Raw genomic sequence first — 15,028 nt, forward strand, 5'->3', positions numbered from 1 at the left:
AGTTGCATTAAAACCAAGTACACCGTTGTTTTTCTTGTCAAATTCTCAATAAGTTTGATGTGTCATATGACCCTCTTCCCATTGGAAAAAATAAAGTTGCATCCAAAATGGCCAACTTCAAAATGGCCGCCATGGTCACCACCCATCTTGAAAAGTTTTCCCCCTCCCATATACTAATGCGCCACAAACAGGAAGTTGATATCACTAACCATTCCCATTTTATTTAGGTGTATCCATATAAATGGCCCTCCCTGTACATATATTTATATATTTCCATGCAATGCAGCTATGACTACTTGTGTCATAGCTACTGAGCCAATCATAGATTATAATAGAGTTCTATAGTAATCTATGCTGATTTGAGTTGAATCACAGGTTTTTAATGCTATGTGTTACTGGTGGCATAGCGGAAACAGAAGTAGTCAAATTAAAATTACAATGCAATTCTGGGATGTTCAATATTGGATGTGCAATATGCATAAGATTTTGACCCTTGTTCAGCAAAGAGTTTTTTCGATATCTTTGGTGTAAAATATTTTGATACAGTGCCTTGCGAAAGTATTCGGCTCCCTGGAACTTTTCAACCTTTTCCCACATATCATACTTCAAACATAAAGACACCAAATGTAAATTTTTTGGTGAAGAATCAACAGCAAGTGGAACACAATCGTGAACTTGAACGAAATTTATTGGTTATTTTAAATTTTTTTGGAACTTCAAAAACGGAAAAGTGGGGCGTGCAATATTATTCGGCACCTAGCAAAAACATACAGGAAAAAAGTATATGCAGAAATCAGGGATCACCAAGAAATAAATATATGAAAAAATCTTTATTGTTGAACAATATACAGTTTAAAAACACTTAAAATAGTCCCAAACATGGACCAAAAACAACACGATCCAAAATATAAAGTGTAATACTCTCTTAAATGTGTACGTGTAATAATCCCTTAAATGCATAGCATATGAGTATCCAACCTGATACGCAAGGAAATATAACCTATTTGCTACACCTATATGCTGTCAGCACAATAGGTTTGTCATGCCACAGAAACCCTTAATAACAATTTCCTAATAAAATATTTACCAAATTTGTCATCATGTGGCATGGCACTAATTAAGAAAAAACAGCATAGGGAAAAAGAACAGGATACTCAGTCCTACTTCAGATCATCCAGTCGCCCCCCTGTGCAAACAGTCAGGCTGAACGGGTCCATGGAAAAAAAAAATCAAACTTTTTGGCAACAATGCCAAAAGATATGTTTGGCGTAAAGGCAGCACAGCTCATCACCCTGAACACACTATCACCACTGTCAAACATGGTGGTGGCAGCATCATGGTTTGGGCCTGCTTTTCTTCAGCAGGGACAGGGAAGATGGTTAAAATTGATGGGAAGATGGATGGAGCCAAATACAGGACCATTCTTGAAGAAAACCTGTTGGAGGAGTCTGCAAAAGACCTGAGACTGGGATGGAGATTTGTCTTCCAACAAAACAATGATCCCAAACATAAAGCAAAATCTACAATGGAATGGTTCACAAATAAATGTGTCCAGGTGTTAGAATGGCCAAGTCAAAGTCCAGACCTCAATCCAATCGAGAATCTGTGGAAAGAGCTGAAACCTGCTGTTCACAAATGATCTCCATCAAACCTCACTGAGCTTGAGCTGTTTGCCAAGGAAGAATGGGCAAGAATTTCAGTCTCTCGATGTACAAAACTGATAGAGACATACTCCAAGCGACTTGCAGCTGTAATCGGAGCAAAAGGTTGCGCAGCAAAGTATTAAGTTAAAGGGGCCGAATAATATTGCACGCCCCGCTTTTCAGTTTTTGAATTTCCACAAAAATTTAAAATAACCAATAAATTTCATTCAACTTCACAATTGTGTTCCACTTGTTGATTCTTTACCAAAAATTTACATTTGGTATCTTTATGTTTGAAGCATGATATGTGGGAAAAGGTTGAAAAGTTCCAGGGAGCCGAATACTTTCGCAAGGCACTGTATCAAAATATTTTACACCAAAGATTTCAAAACTCTAAGTTACTCATACATTTTACACCTTTTGGCATATTCATGCTAATCCCTACCAGATCTACCAAAGTGGGTTGAGCAGGAAAAGGATGGGGCATGGCAAAGAACTTCTTACAGATTCCTCAAAACTTGCTCCACTTTAGTGATGTAACTTGCACCAGAAATGTACTCTGTCCCTAGTTTCATTCCCAAAGAGGCACATGCCAGTAATAAAATGCACCTAAATTATTAAATGAATTAGGAGCAATTACTCCTACCCGCCACTTCATTGTACTGTACCCTTCAAACATAAAAGTAGCAAAGTTGTGGATGGCTGTGAACTACATTGTAAATATATATTCTGAATCTAAAAGACATCAAATGCACCAACAGTAAAATACTGAATTTTAAGAGACAGGATTTTTTTTTTTAATTTCTGGTAAGAATGTACACTGTATGTAAAATATTTAACTCCTAGAAACAATTTTCATCTCCATAGGAGTTTGTTCAATTCAGTTGTTTACAATGTAGTTTGTGTCTATTTAACCCCTTAACGACCGCCGATATGCCTTTTAACGGCGGCCGCTAAGGGTACTTAAACCACAGCGCCGTTAATTAACGGCGCTGTGGAAAAAGTGAATAGCGCCCCCCAGAGTCGGATTTTCTCTGGGGTCTCGGTTGCCGAGGGTAGCCGAGACCCCAGAGAACATGATTCGGGGTTTTTTTACCGACCCCCGAGTTGCGATCGCCGGTAATTAACCGTTTACCGGCGGTCGCAACAAGAAAAAAAAAAAACGCGATTTGCCGTTTAATTTCACATCGGCACATCGGATCGATCACATCGGAGGACAGAGAAATGTGGTCCCCAATGGCCCCCAATAGCCCCCCGATACTTACCTACCTCCCCCGGTGCTCCTCGTGGCTCCCGATGGGCGCCGCCATCTTTTTTCCGGGAAAAAATGGCGGGCGCACGCGCAGTGCGCCCGCCGCCCGGCACCCGGAAGTTCTTTGGGGTCTCGGCTGCTGGGGGTAGCCGAGACCCCAAAGAACATGATTGGGGTCGGTTTGCACCGACCCCTGTTTTGCGATCGCCGGTAATTAACAGTTTACCGGCGACCGCAAAAAAAAAAAGCGATCTGTAATTCTCTGTCCTCTGATGTGATCGCACATCAGAGGACAGAGAAATAGGGGGATTCGGGGACCCTAACATACTCACCCGGTGTCCCTGGGTCCTCTTCTGTCTCCTCCTGCCGGCCGGCTTTTTCCTTATGGCGGGCGCATGCGCAGTGCGCCCGCCATCTGCTGCCATCTGCTGGCCGGCAGGAGAGACGAGTTGGGGCTAAAATTAGGGTTAGGGTTAGGGTTAGAGTTAGGGTTAGGGTTAGGGCTAGGGTTAGGGTTAGAGTTAGGGTTAGGGTTAGAGTTAGGGTTAGGGTTAGGGTTAGGGTTAGAGTTAGGGTTAGGGTTAGAGTTAGGGTTAGGGTTAGGGCTAGGGTTAGGTTTAGAGTTAGGGTTAGGGTTGGGGCTAAATTTAGGGTTAGGGCTAGGGTTAGGGCTAGAGTTAGGGCTAGCATTAGGGTTAGGGTTAGGGCTAAATTTAGGGTTAGGGCTAGGGTTAGGGCTAGGGTTAGGCTACTTTCACACTAGCGTTTTTTGGCTTCCGTCGCAATGCGTCGTTGGAGAAAAAACGCATCCTGCAAAAGTGCTTGCAGGATGCGTTTTTTTCTCCATTGGCTTGCATTAGCGACGCATTGCGACGGATTGCAAACGTAGTCAGACATCCATACTCTGGGAAGGAGTTTAAAATTCGAGGATTTTTCACGTGCAGTTCAGCCTACGTAGTTTACGTAATTAAATGCCCTTGCGGCTTACTGTACGTAGGAGAGACGACACAACCCATTAGAGATCGTGTGTCCAAACACAAATCCACTATACGCTGTAATAATCTCTTACTACCATTACCCCACCACTTCCACACATTCTGGAACATGTCCCCACACAACGCAGGGGGGGTAACAGGATACTTATGCTTAAAAAACGAGAGGCATACTGGATCCACTGTTTAGACACACTGTCCCCAAAAGGACTCAACAGGGAATATGAGTTGTCCGCTTTTGTCTGAAGACGCTATTGATCTGGTTACTATTATCTCAGTATGTTTTCATAATGTTTTATGACATATGTAACATGACATGTTGGATTGACATCTATTTTTATCTTTTAGAATCGTCTATATTAAGGATGTCTGACACAGCATGAATCTGCACCGGATCAATCACTTGTCACTATGGCACTATGCACCACGGACCACCTAGAGATCCATCCTGTCTGTTGACACCTGTGTTGTGTATGTTCCATCATCTTCACTTCTATGCAACACCGTGTGCCTCTTATGGCCTGCATGTTACCCCATACGATACAAATACAGTTACAACACACACTGGAGCACGCCCCCACCCTTTTATTCCCACCTTCTTTCAGGTCCGCCCATCTCATTTACATTACAACAAGGTGTCAGCCTTGTACATATAATAATACCATTGTCCACATGCCCGCATAGCAGCCATCACTACTTGCAGCTTGCATACTGCCCACAGCGTAATGTCTAGCGATTCTGCTAGATACATTACCGTTGTTACTGTGGAACGCATCCACACTGGCTGACACGCACGGCCATGTCCTTCCGGTCTGGCCGTTCCCATACAGCGTCACTTCCGGTTACAACGCGTGCACATGATTCATACCCAGGGATATAAACAGTACCGCTCCCTCATGGTTACAGACAAGCGGTGGATACCGTGTCTGCCAGGAACGCATTTTCCTACAGCGGCTCTCCTACAGGTATGATGTGCCTTTGGACCACCACGACCGTATAACCGGTAACCCACTTTTATGTAACATCTAGCCCCCTCATGTCTTTTTCAGCCGGCACAAATCTCAAATAGGTCGCCCTGGGAGGCCATCACTTTACATCTGGGCTACGTTACCTGAGGTAAATACAAGATAGGTGGGATGTCCCCAGAATTGATATGGCCTTATACTATGTAGACACACCTACATTCCTCTCTGATATTACCATTACCATTCATCACAGGTCCCTATTCGTACAGCAACATTTGCTTCCACAAGCGACTATTTTTGTGAGTACCACCATGCACTATCAGCTATACACTCACGTCTTACACAGCTGTGAGTGATTGTCTTCCTTTATCACGCCATTACAGGCAACACGCAATATCTGCGTCCCGACTATTGGAACTGTCCACACACCTTGATAAGATACAGCACGGTATGTGTTTCTTCCGTTATGTCTTTCTCACATTTGGTTGGTAGATTGCCATGCCCAGCGAGAATATTGTGCTCGGTTATACTCTCATGGATCTTGTAATAATTTACAAATATGGCTCTGTTCTATGAATTGTATATACTTTATTTTGTTATACGTATTGGGTGTTATCTGTACACTGTATTATACTATATTTTTGTTTTCAATTTTTAATGTTGTAGTGACTGATGAAAGCCTAATATAGGCTGAAACGTTTCCAGTGCTACTACAGTACCAATAAAACCTGAAAAAAAACCTATGCTTAAGTTGAGTGCGAGACTTCTTCTACTGTGTGCTTTGGCGGACCGTCGGCACAAAAAAAGCTACATGTAACTTTTTTGTGCGACGTGTCCGCCATTTCCGACCGCGCATGCGCGGCCGGAACTCCACCCCCGCCTCCCCGCACCTAACAATGGGGCAGCGGATGCGTTGAAAAAACAGCATCCGCTGCACCCGTTGTGCGGCGCTTACAACGCTAGCGTCGGTATGTCGGCCTGACACACTGCGATGGGCAGAGTACGATGCTAGTGTGAAAGTAGCCTTAGGCTTCTTTCACACTTGCGTCGGTACGGGGCGTTCGCAATGCGTCGGCCCGACGTACCGACGGACGTTGTGAAAATTGTGCACGACGTGGGCAGCGGATGCAGTTTTTCAACGCATCCGCTGCCCAGTCTATGTCCTGGGGAGGAGGGGGCAGAGTTACGGCCACGCATGCGCGGAAATGGCGGACGCGACGTACAAAAAAAAGGTTACATTGAACTCTTTTTGTGACGACGGGGCTAAAGTTATGGTTAGGGTTGGGGCTAAAGTTAGGGTTAGGGTTGGGGCTAAAGTTAGGGTTAGAGTTGGGATTAGGGTTAGGGGTGTGTTGGATTTAGGGTTTTGATTAGGGTTATGGTTAGGGTTGAGATTAGGGCTGTTTTGGGGTTAGGGTTGTGATTATCATTAGGGTTGTGATTAGGATTATGGATCGGGTTGAGATTAGGGTTAGGGGTGTGTTGGAGTTAGGGTTGGAGTTATAATTTGGGGGTTTCCACTGTTTAGGTACATCAGGGGGTCTCCAAACACGACAGCCAATTTTGCGCTAAAAAAGTCAAATGGTGCTCCCTCCCTTCTGAGCTCTGCCGTGCGCCCAAACAGTGGTTTACCCCCACATATGGGGCATCAGCGTACTCGGGATAAATTGGACAACAACTTTTGGGGTCCAATTTCTCCTGTTACCCTTGTGAAAATAAAATCTTGGGGGCTAAAAATCTTTTTTGTAGGAAAAAAAATATTTTTTTATTTTCGCTACTCTGCATTATAAACTTCTGTGAAGCACTTGAGCATTCAAAGTTCTCACCACATATCTAGATAAGTTCCTTAGGGGGTCTAGTTTCCAAAATTTGGTCACTTTTTGGGGGTTTCTACTGTTTAGGTACATCAGGGGCTCTGCAAACACAACATAACACCCACAGACAATTCTATCAAAGTCTGAATTCCAAAATGGCGCTCCTTCTCTTCCGAGCTCTGCCGTGTGCCAAAACAGTGGTTTACCCCCACATATGGGGTACCAGCATACTCAGGACAAATTGGACAACAACTTTTGGGGTCCAATTTCTCTTGTTACACTTGTGAAAATAAAAATTTGGGGGCTAAAAAATCTTTTTTGTGGGAAAAAAAAATATTTTTTATTTTCACTACTCTGCATTATAAACTTCTGTGAAGCACTTGGGCATTCAAAATTCTCACCACATATCTAGATAAGTTCCTTGGGGGGTCTAGTTTTCAAAGTGGGATCACTTGTGGGGGGTTTCTACTGTTTAGGTACATCAGTGGCTCTGCAAACGCAGCATAACGCCCGCAGACCATTCTATCAAAGCCTGCATTTCAAAATGGCACTCCTTCCCTTCCGAGCTCTGCCGTGCGCCCAAACAGTGGTTTACCCCCACATATTGGGTACCAGCATACTCAGGAGAAATTGGGCAACAACTTTTGTGGTCCAATTTCTCTTGTTACCCTTGTGAAAATAAAAATTTGGGGGCTAAAAAAATCTTTTTTGTGGGAAAAAAAAATATTTTTTATTTTCACTACTCTGCATTATAAACTTCTGTGAAGCACTTGGGCATTCAAAGTTCTCACCACATATCTAGATAAGTTCCTTGGGGGGTCTATTTTCCAAAATGGGGTCACTTGTTGGGGGTTTCTACTGTTTAGGTACATTAGGGGTCTGCAAACGCAACATAACGCCCGCAGACAATTCTATCAAAGTCTGCATTCCAAAATGGCGCTCCTTCCCTTCCGAGCTCTGCCGTGCGCCCAAACAGTGGTTTACCCCCACATATGGGGTACCAGCATACTCAGGACAAATTGGACAACAACTTTTGGGGTCCAATTTCTCTTGTTACCCTTGTGAAAATAAAAACTTGGGGGCTAAAAAATCTTTATTGTTAAAAAATATATATTTTTTATTTTCACGACTCTGCATTATAAACTTCTGTGATGCACTTGGGCATTCAAAGTTCTCACTACACATCTAGATAAATTCCATGGGGGGTCTAGTTTCCAAAATGGGGTCATTTGTGGGGGGTCTCCACTGTTTAGGCACATCAGCGGCTCTCCAAACGTGACATGGCGTCCGATCTCAATTCCAGCCAATTCTACATTGAAAAAGTAAAACGACACTCCTTCTCTTCCAAGCTCTGCGGTGCACCCAAACAGTGGTTTAACCCCACATATGGGGTATCGACGTACTCAGGAGAAATTGCACAACAACTTTTGTGGTCTAATTTCTCCTGTTACCCTTGTGAAAATAAGAATTTGTGGGCGAAAAATCATTTTTGTGAAAACAAATGCGATTTTTTATTTTCACGGCTCTACGTTATAAACTTCTGTGAAGCACTTGGGGGTTCAAAGTGCTCACCACACATCTAGGTAAGTTCCGTAAGGGGTCTAGTTTCCAAAATGGTGTCACTTGTGGGGGGTTTCCACTGTTTAGGCACATTAGGGGCTCTCCAAACGCGACATGGCGTCCAATCTCAATTCCAGCCAATTCTGCATTGAAACAGTCAAACGGTGCTCCTTCACTTCCAAGCTCTGCGGTGCACCCAAACAGTGGTTTACCTCCACATATGGGGTATCGGCGTACTCAGGAAAAATTGCACAACAAAATTTGTGGTTAAATTTCTGTTTTTACACTTGTGAAAATTAAAAAAAAATGGTTCTGAAGTAAAATGTTTGCAAAAAAAAGTTAAATGTTCATTTTTTTCTTCCACATTGTTTCAGTTCCTGTGAAGTACGTAAAGGGTTAATAAACTTCTTGAATGTGGTTTTGAGCAGCTTGAGGGGTGCAGTTTTTAGAATGGTGTCACACTTGGTTATTTTCTATCATATAGACCCCTCAAAATGACTTCAAAGGTGATGTGGTCCCTAAAAAAAACATGGTGTTGTAAAAATGAGAAATTGCTGGTCAACTTTTAACCCTTATAACTCCCTAACAAAAAAAAAAATTGTTTCCAAAATTGTGCTGATATAAAGTAGACATGTGGGAAATGTTATTTATGAACTATTTTTTGTGACATATCTCTCTGATTTAAGGGCATAAAAATACAAAGTTTGAAAATTGCAAAATTTTAAACATTTTCGCCATATTTCCATTTTTTTCATAAATAATCGCAATTAATATCGAAGGAACGTTACCACTAACTTGAAGTACAATATGTCACGAAAAAAAAATCTCAGAATCAGCGGGATCTGATAAAGCGTTCCAGAGTTATAACCTCTTAAATTGACACTGGTCAGAATTGTAAAAATTGGCTCGGTCATTAAGTACCAAATTGGCTCCGTCACTAAGGGGTTAATATAATTATGTCCCTCAAAACAGCAACACTGTCTAGCTTTAATATACAATTTATTATGTCAGGTATTAAGTAAATCGATTCTGTATGATAATGGCAAGATTTTTCCCCAATAGTGCATTTTATGATTAGGCTTTTTTTGCTTTCAAGCTCATTTGTTAGAACAGCTTGTAGCTAAGCAAACAATTTCACATGCACAAAATGCACACACTCAAAAAGAGAACAGTTATTTTCATTTTATCTTTATAAATGTTTCCATGCTTTTTTCATGATAGGAACTATCTTCAATTTTAACTTAACTTAAAATGAAATAACACATTTAAGACTAAAATGGCAATAAAAGACACTACTGACAGCAAAATAGGGCAGATGTTGCAGTTGCAAATTATTCACTGAGCTGTATTAGGTTGAGCTAGGTGACAAGTTTAGTTACACAATCAATTGTAGCAATCTATGTTTTGCTGAAAAGGTAACTTTGAGTAAGAGAACAACTGGACTTCACACTACTTTCAGCAACAGAGGATGCCTTTAATCTGTCTAGGAGACTTTAGAGTATATGACAATGCATGAAAAGTATTCACGTTTGAGAGTCCTCAGTGGTTGATAACTTGTAATGGCTAACTGAAAAGATGATAGCAAATAGAAAGTTTTTGAGACTTCTCAGGGTTTTTCATCAGCCATAGCATAGACAGAGTGACTGCAGACTTTTCATTTTATACTACCCATTTAAAGGGTATTTGTTATGTTAAGGGACTTTGTCTGCCATAACTCCCTAGCAGCACACCTGTTGTCTAGGGGTTATATTTGATTCTGATCTTTCCTTCACCCCCTGTATCTGATTGCTGCTTAATCATGTTACCTTCATCTCAAAAACATCTCCAACATTTTTTTTACTTTTGATTTGGCAAAAACCTACTGTTGTTTTGATTCATTTACGTCTTGACAACTTCAACTCTATTCTAATTGGACTTTGTCATACTAAATCTCTCTCTAATCTATTCCGAATGCAACATCCAGGGTCATATTTCTCTCCAGCTGCTACATTGATGCCTTCACCCTGTGCCAGCCACGGCACTAGTTGCCCATCCGCTACAGAATACACTATGAATTTATCACTCTCACCTACAAAGATCTCTACAGTTCTGCATCACCACATACAGTATCTCCTCACTAATCTCTGTTTACCACCCTACTCATACTCTCTGTTGTGCTAATGATCTAAAAACGAACATTCTCTATCATTCATACCTCACACTTCTCTAAGACTTCTCTCGTGCCATGCCGGTGCTCTGAAATGCTCTATGACAGACAATTCAGTTTATTTCATATATCTTTATAATGGTCAATCACCTCACTAATATGACTGCTCTTTGTCTTCCCTTCCTAATTTTCTTCATAAATTTGGTCACTTGTATCACCTGTTTCCACACCTTCGATATACTCAATAACACTTTGTACCTGTACTTATACAGATACTGACTGATGACTGGTTCATGCAGCATTATTTGAATGTCCCTATTTATTTATTATACTGATGGCTTGACATACATGACAAGCTCACTTTCAGAAGCAACAACAGTAGAACAATATAAAATAGAAGAGCGCAATTTTTATGTACAGAAAATCTAGCACTGGAGTTAGTGAAAACATTTATTTGAAAGCAGCAACTCCATCTTTTTGTATCGGTTTGCATGTGTATCCCTGCAGATGTATCCTCCTCTCTTCTTCTGCCCCCCTCTCCTCTCCACAGGCTTCCTTGAGCAGTATGTAACCCTCAGAAGAGTGATTTTGGAAGTTTTTCAGGATTATTAATTGATGATGCAGGGAATGGGAAGGATCACTGTCTATTAACCAGAGAAGTGGCATTCTTTACTGATTAAAGGGGTGGTACAAAGTCCAAACTAATTAACACCCTGAATCTCCATCTATTTAGTATTATAAGCTAAACTATTTTCTAATGTACTGGAACTAAAAATCCCCTATCCTTCAACGACTGCACTATGTCACTGCCTTTCTTTTTTTTTCTTCTCTTCCTTTTTGATAACACTTTGAAAATGTATATGCATGCTGGGATACTCAAACGAAGAGTCATCAGAGGGCAGAGGCTTCAGTCACTTCAGCAGTCACTGCTTCCTCCCTGAACTGATGCTCATCTGAGGGGCTGGGCTAATCCCTGCTGTGTGATGGTGTGATGTGCATAATGACAGCAAGTGCTCTGTTGTCAGCTCAGATCAGCAGTAATGAGCCAGCACCTGAATATCCTGTGTGCAGGGCCGGCATTAGGGGCAGGCAGACCAGACAGCTGCCTAGGGCCCCTTCTCCCAAAGGGGCCCCCAGCTAAAGGCACATCACACAGCCGCTATGGGGCCCCTGTGAGGCAGGGGGTCCGCCTGCCGCCAGCGCTGACTCTCACGCTACTGCCGCATTGAACTATAACTGCGTACAGTTCAAAGCAATGATGGAGGAGAGAGCGTCAGCTGACACTCCCTCTCCCATCATTCCCCCCTCTGCCTCTGACACTGCGGGTGCACGATGACGTCATTGCGCACTCACTGTGTGCCAAGCAATGCAGCCACTGAGACAGGAGCAGGGAGCAGCGTGGGCAAGAGGAGAGGTGAGGATTGTGTGGGTTTTTTACTATACCAGTGAGTACTGGACTGTCGGGCCATTCTCGGGGTGAGGATATGTGGGCTGTGCTATATACTATGCGGGCTGTTATATACTATGTGAGCTGTGCTGTATACTACTGTATGTGGCCTGTGCTATATACTATGTGGGCTGTGCTATATACTATGTGGGCTGTGTTATATACTATGCAGGCTGTGCTATATACTATGTGGGCTCTGTTATATACTATGTGGACTGTGCTATATACTATGCGGGCTGTGCTATATACTATGCGGGCTGTGCTATATACTACGCAGGCTATGCTATATACTATGCGGGCTGTGCTATATACTATGCGGGCTGTGCTGTATACTATGTGGGCTGTGCTATATAATATGTGGGCTTTGCTTTGTACTATGTGGCTGTGTTATATACTATGCGGGCTGTGCTATATACTATGTGGGCTGTGCTATCTACTATGCGGGCTGTGCTATATACTATGCGGGCTGTGCTATATACTATGCGGGCTGTGATATATACTATGTGGGCTATGCTATATACTATGCAGGCTGTGCTATATACTATGCGGGCTGTGCTAAATACTATGTGGGCTGTGCTATATACTATGCAGGCTGTGTTATAAACTGCAGGCTGTGCTATATACTATGTGGGCTGTTCTATATACTATGCGGGCTGTGCTATATAATATGTGGGCTGTGCTATATACTATGTGGCTGCGTTATAAACTATGCGGGCTGTGCTATATACTATGCGGGCTGTGCAATATAATATGTGACATAGAAGTATTGAGGCAAGCATATTATAAATATATTTTAAGATGACGTGTCTCCTATATGAAATAGAATCTAATATGCAAAAATGGACTAATAAGGATCAGCTGCAAAAAATGCAACATAAAACAACACAAGAACAACAGCCATAAAGATCCTAAATGAATAATTTTATTGAAACATCATTACAAGAATAACAATGAACAGGTATAAAAGCATGGGGAAATGACACTCAGGCCACGGCCGGGCCAAAAAACATGACCAGGTGTCCACGCACGGACCAGGTCAGCAGCAAAGGTGCAGCATTGTAACAGATTATATATTGCACAAGCCCATAAAAATTACAAGACCATGCTTGTCAGTGAATATTAGTATCCTGGGCAGTGCACTATTGCAAACAATAGACATATTAGGGATGTACATATTTTAGCTGCACACCCGGTGCACGCACAGAACAAATTGTGCAAGGTACTTGCCTATCAAGCGTACCAAACTATGCCTACACATAAATATGTATATTTATATTATGGGTAGTGCAATGCTCAAATCGATTGCCATATCCAAACATACATACCTAAGCTGCACGACCGGTACACACACTGGACCACCTGGCCGGACCCCAACGCGCGTTTCGGAGCTGCCGCAACGCTCCTTCCTCAGGGGGTGAGAAAAATCATGACGAAATGTGTCTTATATAATAATATGTGCAGGTGAACTAGCCGCACCTGAACATCAGCGGCACAGACCGCCCCCATCATGGCCGCCGGCAACAAGGAACACGCGAGGCCCCGCGTGACCAAGCGTCGGACGGCAAGTGGAAGCGTTCATGCCGCAGAGCAACAGGCGCATGCGCACAAAACAAAAACATGCAAAGATGCCATATTGAAAAAGGGAAAAACAATAAGGGCACAGGAAATATGAAGCAAGGACTGGAATAACGTAAGATGTACAAATGAGGGCAAAAGACTAAACAAAGAATATGACACAAACATAAAAAATAAGAAATAAACAATACAATAACAAACCAATGTATAATGACAAGTGACACCAGACATAACATATCAATACAAAATGATAAACCCACGTAAAAAAATATATATATACACCGACATAAATACAATTTGCAATAGTCAAAATAAACATAGATGTACAACACAACATATATATGTGCATATTACTGCTGAATAAAGAATCCAAAAATTAATATGCCCCACAGAAAAACAATACAACAAAAAATAATAAAATAATACATAATGTCCAGTATGAAAATAATAACAGCAGCCAAAACCGAATGTTGACACGTAGCCGCAAGAACGAACTTGATAGATGGATCCATACATATTCATGAATATTCCAAAGTTCAAGATTATTTCAATACTAGACAGGAACAAATATGACAATGAGCACATAAAAAAAAAAAGACACAGACACAATAAAAAACGAAAAATGTTATAAAATTATAATAAAATCAAATGGCCGGGATATGGCACAAGAGGCCACATGATGCACAGCAAAGAAATGGATCACAAAAATGGGGCAAAGGAGATGTTCTCGTTCAGACCATCCGGATGGATGGTCCGTAGAGTCCACATCCACCTGGTTTCTAGTTGGGCCAGGCGTTTAGAAAGGGCACCCCCCCTAATACTAATGTTAAGGAGATCAATGCCTCTAACCCTCAGCAGTGTTGCATCGCAGGAGTGGAAGTCCCTGAAATGCCTAGGCAGTGTTTTAAGAGTAGTAACATCATCACATTCAGCCGCCGCCAATATACCTAGAACGTGCTCCCTTACTCTAACTTTAAGCTGTCTCGTAGTTAAGCCAATGTATATCAGGCCACATGGGCACATGGCATAATATATCACGTACCTAGAGGTACATGATATATATTTTTTGATGGAATAGATCTTAGTACCATCCGAGCTAGAGAAAGTGGAGCACCGCTCGATATTGGGGCAGGCGACGCATTTGCCACAGGGTGAACATCCACTCCGCGGGACAGCACTGCTGAGGAATGTAGTCGCCGGTTGCCCAACATAGTGACTGCGAGTGAGTTGATCTTTTAAATTTTTAGCCCTCCGAAATGTAAGTGACGGACAGGCTGGAAGAAATTTCTTCAGAGTTAGATCCGCCTGCAGAATTGGCCACGCTCTCCTTAATGCTGCCCGCATATAATTATGTTGGGGATGAAAGGATGTGATAAATCTGATCTGACTGTCTCTCGTGGCTTTTTGTGTTCAAAGGATCCTTCTACCTACAGATCCAGGGGACAGCCATGGGGGCGGCCTTCGCGCCCTCCTATGCCAATCTGTTCCTGGGTCTGTGGGAGAGGGACATATTCCTGTCAGACAAACAGGGGTCGATTGAGCGTGTCCTATTGTGCAGTGCTGTCCCGCGGAGTGGATGTTCACCCTGTGGCAAATGCGTCGCCTGCCCCAATATCGAGCGGTGCTCCACTTTC

At 42.4% G+C, this 15,028-nt stretch overlaps 1 long non-coding RNA gene across 1 annotated transcript in view; it reads left to right on the top strand.

Annotated features, from left to right (window-relative positions):
- The window catches only part of LOC143783120 (uncharacterized), an 80,710-nt gene extending 76,299 nt beyond the window's left edge, over window positions 1-4,411 (top strand). The window contains exon 3 of the long non-coding RNA XR_013217100.1: window positions 4,236-4,411. This is a non-coding gene — a long non-coding RNA (uncharacterized LOC143783120). The remainder of the gene's footprint in view (window positions 1-4,235) is intronic.
- The last annotated feature ends 10,617 nt before the right edge of the window (window positions 4,412-15,028 follow it).

This window comes from Ranitomeya variabilis, chromosome 1 (genome assembly GCF_051348905.1).
Source record: "Ranitomeya variabilis isolate aRanVar5 chromosome 1, aRanVar5.hap1, whole genome shotgun sequence".
Lineage (NCBI taxonomy): Eukaryota > Metazoa > Chordata > Amphibia > Anura > Dendrobatidae > Ranitomeya > Ranitomeya variabilis.